This window comes from Populus nigra, chromosome 11 (genome assembly GCF_951802175.1).
Source record: "Populus nigra chromosome 11, ddPopNigr1.1, whole genome shotgun sequence".
In the NCBI taxonomy this organism is placed as follows: domain Eukaryota; kingdom Viridiplantae; phylum Streptophyta; class Magnoliopsida; order Malpighiales; family Salicaceae; genus Populus; species Populus nigra.
The window spans coordinates 8,170,573-8,179,587 of NC_084862.1; the positions used below are offsets into that span (position 1 = coordinate 8,170,573).

A 9,015-nucleotide genomic window follows, 5' to 3' on the forward strand; every position below is an offset into this window, starting at 1 on the left:
ATGTGCTGAGATAGATTTTTGTGGTTTTTAGTTTGTTTTCATGAATTCAATTTCGTGTGAAATCTTGATATCTTAACGTTAATTTTTTTTATATGTTTTTTGGGTTTGAAATGTATAATTTTATTCTTTCTTTATTTTTATTTGATTTTTTATTGTTTTAGATAATTAGTGTTATCGTTGTAGATTGTCTGAAAGCCTGAAGATTTTTTTCATGAATTTTGTGTGGGCAACGTAATCCTTTGAAAAAGTCCAATCTTTTTTCAAAAGAATAAAACAAAATAAAACTCTGCTGTGTAATTGGTCTTGAAGATCCATGCTCGTAAGCATGAAGAAAGATTCTGTTGGCAATGAACCCGAAACCTTGCCTAACCTGACATTCTGGCTTCTTAGAGAGAAATTGAGGCACTTTATGAATCTGGCAAGGCTCGCGCTATTGGAGTCAGCAACTTCTCATCAAAGAAGCTTGGAGATCTTACAAGGTACAAATCGCAAAATGGATTGTGTCAACTCACTGCGCTTGACAATGGTATTACATAAATGTTGAAATACCTTTTTATGTCTTGGAAGATGAAATGGTCGGCCATTTCCTTGTTTTTATTGCTCTCTGCATTAAGCATATTCATGTAATTCTGTGTGCTTTATCCACCTGTCAATTCCCTGCTTGAGAAGCACCATTACATGCGAGTAGGTTTTTGATGGGAAGTGGGAATGAAAGAGGTGCAATTGCAATCTTGTTGAAATCTACTGATGAGCTGAATGACAGTCCCTTGGGTGCTAAAAGTGCTAGTGATAGATATGAATTGCATGTTAATATTTTCCAAGTTGTCCCTTGGTATATTAGGGTATATTATCATTCTCTCCAGTTGTTTGTGGATGATCAAACCAAAGGCAGCCGGAGCTTTTGTGGAAAAGATGCATGTTTTTCCTTCCAAAGACAAGATATCACCTGGTATGATGGAGATGGTTCTGAAGCTTCCTTGTGGTGTGAAATCAGCTGCTTTGATATTAGAGTTTGCTTTAAGGTAGGCTTAGCACTTCATTGTTTTCTAGTTTGACTCGGAAAAATAGAGTGGATTGATGAATGAATTCAGTGTGGTAAAATATTTAATATCGTGAGAAACCAGCCTATGGATACAGTGACAAACGACAAATAGATTATAATTTCCCGTCTGCTAGATATTTTTTATAGCCTCAGCTTTTGGAAAATTAACTTGAAATTTTGTCAATGCTTTGCGTGGACATCCTTTGTTAATCTGCCCAATACTAAAAGCACATTATGATAGCTTTCTCAATGAACCTAAGGGGGCATTAAACTAAGTCATGTAAATGCTCCATTTAACCGAATCTTGCTATTCTGATGATTTTCAACTTGTAAATTGATGCATAGAGAAAGATACTACTAGTCTAACATAATGGAAAAACATTCTGTTATGAATGATCACATGCACACAGAACAGTTTCTTATACTGCCAAACTATATTTTATTTGTGTTTTTCATCTACTTTTTACGATGTTAACAGGGATTTTTTGCACATTGATGATTACCATCCAGATGCTAATCAAGGATTTGATATTCTGTCAGCTGCAATAAGCTTACCCAACTTCCATGCAAGCATGTTTTTCCCTAGCAATGAATGACTCTGTGAGAAAGTCACCCATGCTGTCTAAATTTCAGGTGATATGATCATCTAGCTGGATGGCAATTCAAGTTTATTTGATTGATTATGGATCTGTGATGCAGGAAAAGAGTCTTGTTCTCTCTTACACTGAAGTATTACTTGTACCTTTGACAACTCCTGATTTTAGCATGCCGTAAAATGTCATCACAATCACGTGCACTGTATTTGCTCTGTATTTTGGGTCACTTATCAATGTACTTGGACGAAGGGTTGGGGAGGAGGAAAGATTCCTTGAAAGCAAAGGTAACTTGTGTCTCTTGGATTGTGTTTGTTGTGACTAGAATATGGTCTATGAATGGCCCTCTCTCATGGATTAATTCAATATTTACAATCTAAATATCGGTGACGGTGAATCAACAAAACTCTTAAGTTGCTGGATTGGATGCTAGTTATATGATGATATCCACAAATTAAAATATGTGCGTGGTATCCAAGACATTTGTTCTGAGCTGATCATTTTCAATCCTAGTAAATGACAGTGTCCTTCTCTCAAACAGTTTTCAATTCTTTTGGCTTGGCTCCTGATCTTTATTTTTTTTCGTTCCCCCTATTTGCAGCTGCTGCAAAAACTGGTTGCCTTTCTGAAATGGTGTCCAGAATGTCTGCCAAGATTAGAGGAAGATCAAAGGAACCTCCCAAATCACCTTCAGATTCATCACCATTGATGAATTCTAAATTAATACTTAAAAGTCTTGTTCGTGGCTGCACTTGCAGTTGCATGGCGATATTATTTTGAATGACAACACCAGAAGGTAAGTAGAATGATCTTTTCTAGCATTAAACCACGTGCTGTCCTCCTCTATAATTTGGAAATCTGTTTTTATACAGTTTTGGTGAGCAGATCATCCCCATAAGCATCATCACCAATCCATCCCTGATTGATTCTTTCATCCATTTCAGATGTACCTTTTTCCAAGTGAAAAAATTTAAAAACTAAGGTCGTTAAGTTGCAGAGTGTACGTATCTGGAAGGAAACAGTCTATGAAATGCCAAAAGCTTTAGCACATAGACCTCAATGTTAATCTCAAATTAAATCAGGAACTCAATCAAGCATAATAACAAGCTAGTGAAATGGCGAATGCATAATAATTTGAAGATTAGTCCAACCTATTGGATTTCATCCATCCTTATCATGAGGTTTGATTGAGTATCTATATGATCTTTAGTGTTAGATAATCATATCACTAAGTTTCTTGTAAACTTTAATCTAGGTTTGTTTGATTTCAAGTGTGTTTTGTAATGCAAGGTGTTTTTTTTAATTTAAAATCTATAAAAAATAATATTCTTTTTTTTTTAATTTTTTGACATTAAGGAATCAAAATACCTAAAAAATCACCTCAATTTAATATTTTTTAAAATAAAAAAACAATTTAAAAAGCTATTCTAACAACTCCAAGAGGGAACTTTTATTGATTTAAAGAAACGGTACATCAACAGTTTTTCTAAAAACACTACCTAAAAGCAAAACCATTCAAGTTGATTCCATCTCCTTCAATCTTGGAAAGAAATGCAGATTGTCGGGCAATTTTTTTTTTAATGTTATGTATTTTTTCTTTGTTTTTCAAGTTATGAAAAAGAAATAAATAAAATAAAATTATTTAAAGCATGTTTAGTTCGGTTTTAGGAAAAAAAGGTATCAAGTAGTGGGACTCATGCTAGTCCACATTATCATTTAACATCTAAAATGGATGGAGGGACATGACTAGATAACGGAAACATTAAGAAAGTTAATTGATGTGAAATGACATTGAATCTTTTTTATATATATAAAAAAACACAGAAGCGGTTTGAGCTAATTATCCCAATGATCTTTCTAAATTTTAAAAAAGCTGAAAATTTCTATATAATCTCTACTTTTATTTATTTATTTTTGTTATTTATTTATTTTTCTTGATTGAGTTAATTATATTTTGATGTGTGAATCCTTCAATTTTTTTATACGAGTATATCAATTTTTATTTTACTATTTAAGTGAGTGTAAACATTGAGTTGCAGCTTGGTTATGTAGGTCTATATCTAGTATGTATACACATTGAGTTATACTTGTTATTAACATGATGCATTAAATTTTCTGGGTTTGCCTTTCAACAATTTTTAAAGTAAAATCCTCAGTCATAACATTTCTTTCTTGGTCAAACTTTCTTGAATTGTTTTTCATCATTCGAATTTGGTCTTTAATCAAATCGAATGTATCATTCGTGATAAGCTTGATTTGATGAGGAATGTCGCACCAACAAATGAAAACAAAAGGATCCAACGAGCTTGGAGGGTGAATACCATAGATTCTTAATTTGTTAGTTAGCTGGTTGTATTGGTTTCCCTAACGAATCTAGTGAGGTTTCAGTTTTATGGTCGGTGGCTAGCCTGTAGCCATCTGTTGTTTTATGTTTCTGTTATCATTGTAAATCTGGGGTATGCCCCTTATAATGTTTGTATCTTCTTCTTTTAATACATACGTCAACTTACCAAAAAAAAAATAGTGGGTTAGTTAAGTGAACTCAGCTTGATTCGAGTTTTTTCTTTGATGTTTTTTTTCTTTGATTTTTTTCACTTTCATCATTTGATATTAGGTTATTTGGTCTTGAGTTTTGTGATATTTTTCACTTTTCTTTCTGCAAGGTTGTCCTAATCTCATATCCCAGATCACATTGTAGTCAAATTAACCTTGGTTTACTTGGATTATCATCACTTAAATGTCTTTGTTTATGTTAGATAAAATTTAACTCGGCTCGCAGCATAGCATGAATATCTAGTATAAAACAAAATAAGAATTAGTTCAAAAATTACATTATGCTAACTTTTGAAGGGTTATAAATAGCAGTAATTGCAGCACCAGGAAATATATTAAATTATATATCAAAAAATCAATCATTCTAGTTTTGCCAAATGGATTAAATAGTATCTTTAGTTTTAAAAACTAATTAATTGGTCTTTTGAATAATTGTCGCACGTGTGCGGCGTCGCGGCGATCGCCCACCTACACTCAATGTGTGTGTCTGGAGCATATGAGGAGACAAGGAATTCTTGTCTCTTATTAGTGGAAAAAAAATGGAATTGGAGTCGCCACCTAGTATTATGGTCACTAGAAACCTTAACTGGTCTCGGAGATCGGATACGGAGACTGGTTGCGTAAAGGGAAGGTATTAGCACCCCAAATACGTCCTACCTAAGGTAAGCTGCATTGTTTTATTTGTCTGATCAAAATCTATGGTTTGGTCATGTTTTCTAATTATTGGTCCTATCTATCTAAAAATCAAGAAATGCTCTCATCAATAAGAAGGTTCTTATCTTAACAGGGTAGAACCTAACCATTCCAACGTTGGAAAAAAAAATTTAATATCCGAAATACATATTACATATAATATCGTACCCCGGATACTAAAAGACAAACAAAATAAAATTTTTGTTGTTTTTGAAATTTTGACCAATGTTCTCTTGACTTTAATAAACTGGTTATTAAAGTCAAGATTGCATGCTAAAACATTGTTTTTTGATGTATGAAAAACACAATATGATTTTTTAGTTTTTGGACACTTGGTCGTAGCATAAAACATTTTTTTTCAAATTGTTTTGTATTTTTTAAGTTTTGACAAAAACCAGATATTTTAATATCGGATTTTGCATTTTTAGCAACATAAAAAAATATTGCTTGATATTAATCAAAATGACATAAAAAATACACGAGAACATTGTAAAATTCCTAAAAATATTTTTTTGAATTTTTCTTTTTTAAAAAAAAAACTGGGTTGAGCCTGGCCCAACCATTCTAGGTTGGGCTTGACGTGACCCATATACTGTGGGCTGGACTCAGCCAAGCCGTGTGGGCTGGGCTGATGTTCCAGCCCATAACCAAAATACTGGTTATTGTGCTGAATAATTAGCCGGTTACTATACTCATACCCAGTAACCAGTTAATTATTTCTCTTGCTGCAGAAACATGAACAGTACACACTCTGCATGCAAGAGACCAACCAAGAAGACGAGAAGACAGAGAGTGTTACCTGAAATGGAAGTGCTCTGGTAGCTGAGCTGACGGCGGCTTGCGGTGGCGGTCGAGCGTTGTTCCAGGCGGCGATGCTGCTGTTACAGTTTTTTTTTCTTCTTCTTGCTGCCTTCTGCTATCTCTACCCCTCCCCCTTGTTTGTTCTGTTCTTCCCCATTTATGGTCTGGCGGTGGTGGAAGGTGGTTGGGGCAGCGGCTGGGAGGAGAAATGACGATGATTCCAGGCTGTGGCGCGGCTGTCTTTTCTTCTCCTCCTCTGTGCAGAGCCCGCGGTCTCTGTTTTTTCTTCCCTTTCTGTTATGTCCTGTTTCTCTTCTCCCTCTCTGGTTCTGCTGGCGTTGGCAGCGCTGATGGTGGCGGTGGAAAGGAAACACGGCGGTGGTGCCCGGGGGGTGAGGAACGGTCCTTCTTCTTCTCTGTGTTGAGACCACTAGTCTCTGTTCTTCTCTTCCCCATGTATGTTTTCTCTTTCCCTCCTCTCTTTCAAACAATTCTTCCTCCTCTCTCACCTTATGTTGCTTCTCCTCCTCTCTTCCAAATTTGTCCCCCCAGTTTTTTCTGTTTCCAACTACTCAAAACAACCAGCTCTCTTTTGTTTTCTCCACCGTTTTTCTTCTTTTTTTCTCCTTTTTCCTTCCCTCCTCTCTGTATTTATAGGCGCACAAAGAGAGGGGCACCTTACCTCTGCCACGGAGCAGGGTAAGGTGGCTACCCTACCACTGTCTTGGTGCAGGGTAAGGGTGGAGCATGGCTGTCCACACTGCAAGGCTCTTCTGGTTTTCCATCATGGTGGCAGGGTATGTGTGGGTATGGGTCGTGTCGGGTTTCCTGGGCAAGTGGGGTGGAGAGAGAGAGCGGAAAAAAAAACATTTAAAATCTTCTTCTTCCCTGCCTCTACATGCGCAAGGAAGAAGGAGAATAGTGTCGTTCAAAACGGCACTGTTTCAGTGTTCTTTTTTTTTTAAGAAAGAAGAAAAAAATGTAATTTGGAAGAACCCAAAAATGAGTTATGACAGTTGTCCCCTCTTTACAATGCTTACGAAGCAAAACTCCTCAATGTTTTGCATAGTAAGCTTTGTAAATAAAAGAAAAAGGAAATGATCTTATTATCTTGGGCGACCTGCCCACACACGCTCACAATAGTCTATTTTCAAGGGCGACCACCCACACATACTGAAAGTGGTTTATTTTCAAGGGTGATCAGCCCACATAAACTCACATTGTTCTATTTTCATGGGCGACCTGCCCATACACACTCACACTCACACTGGTCTATTTTCAGGTACGACCACCCACGCACACTGAAAGTGGTCTATTTTTAGGGGCGACCAGCCCATACACTCACACTTACCCTGGTCTATTTTCATGGGCGACCTGACTAAATAGAAAAAGGAAGAGTGGTCTCATTGTAATGAGTGACCTACCCAAGCGGAAGAATGGCCTCATTGTAATGGGTGACCTACTCTGATAAAAAAAAACATGAAGAAGTGGTCGAATTGTAATAGGTGACCTACCCAGAAAAAAGTTGTCTCATTATAATGGGTGACCTACCCAAGGAAAAAGGAAAGAGTGGTCTTATTGTAATGGGTGACCTACCCAGATAAAAAAAAACATGGAGAATTGGTCGCGTTGTAATAGGTGACCTACCCAAAAAAATGTTAGTCTCATTGTAATGGGTGACCTACCCAAGGAAAAAAGAAAAGAGTGGTCTCATTATAATAAGTGACCTACCCATGTGGAAGAATGGCCTCATTGTAATGAGTGACCTACCCAGATAAAAAAAACATGAAGAATTGGTCGCCTTGTAATGGGTGACCTACCCAGAATTGGGAAAAAGGAAGAGTGGTCGTGTTGTAATGGGTGACCTACCCAAGTGGAAGAATGGCCTCATTGTAATGGGTGACCTACCCGGATAAAAAAAAACATGGAGAATGGTCGAATTGTAATGGGTGACCTACCCAGAAAAATATTGGTCTCATTATAATGGGTAACCCACCCAAGGAAAGAAGGAAAGAGTGGTCATGTTGTAATGGGTGACCTACCCAGATAGAGGAATGGGCTCATTGTAATGGATGACCTACCCAGATAAAAAAAACATGGAGAATTGGTCGTGTTGTAATAGATGACCTACCTAGAAAAAATGTTGGTGAGGGCTCAAAGGCGCACTCAAAAGGAGGTAGGGTTAGAAAATGTACTATTGAAGATATGGTGGCTCGAAGGCGCACTTGAAAGGAGGTACGGTTAGAAAACGCACTACCTAATAAATAGTGGCTCAAAGGCGCACTTGAAAGGAGGTATGGTTAGAAAACACACTACCTAAGAAATGATGGCTCAAAGGCGCACACAAAAGAAAGTGAGGGCACAAAGGCGTACAAAAAAAAGAAAGAGGTAGGGTTAGAAAATGCACTACTTAAAAAGTTTGATGAATGATTAACAATTTGCTGAAATATTGAAAACAATGCACTATGATTGATATGCATGTATACCTACCTGAGAAATATAGGTCCCCATTTCTTCATGGTATCTTTCTTTTCTCAAAAGTTGGAGTGTTGGTAGTAAACTTCGATGGCTTTTTCTCTCTTGCTTACTCAAGTCATTTCTTGTGATCTTGACCTCTAGGAAGGGCTTGATATCATCAACTTTTATCTCAAAGGTTGTCAGCTCTGCCCAACATTTTGTTTTCTTAGAAAGAGAATCATGGAGCCGGCCCTACCAAGAGTTTTTTATTGCCCCCCTCCAGCCTGATCATGCTCCCAAGTGTTCAATTCGGGTTCGGGGATGTGGCTATGTGAATGAAGGTTTGACAATGAGTTGTTTTCATGTAGAATTTTTAGAATTTCAAAGCTATTCCAAACACAGAAATCATTTTGACATCGATTCAAAGCAAACTCATTCTGAAGAAATCAAGTGAGTCCTATGGAGAGGTTTTCAAAAGTGATGAAAACTTTTTGTTTTGATTTTGGTGAAAAATATGAAGTGACATTTGGTTGGTCAAAAAGGTTTAAGATTTAATTTGAGAGTTTCAAAGAACTAGTGTTCAAGGCATTCATTTTATTTGCATGAATATTGATTTGGTTCGCATGAGAAAGCACTACCTACCAATCCAGATTGCTAGCCTTTGATCAGAAAGGGCTTGATTAGGCACGTAATATAGGCTTGGGCTATTGGTTATGAAGAAAAATGACATTTACAAGCTCAAAAGGTGTTTAAGGGATTTTAAGACTAAGGATCACTTGTGCTTGTTTCCTGACCTTTTTCTTTTGAATTTCTTTCCAAAATGGTTTTCCATGTCCCCTGGTGTCGGGTTTGGGCTCTTTCTCTTTATTTTCTTCA

The 9,015-nt window shown here is 36.8% G+C and overlaps 1 pseudogene; it reads left to right on the plus strand.

Moving 5' to 3' along the window:
- Positions 1-325: 325 nt before the first annotated feature.
- LOC133668701 (uncharacterized) lies at positions 326-2,533 on the plus strand (annotated as a pseudogene).
- Positions 2,534-9,015: the final 6,482 nt, after the last annotated feature.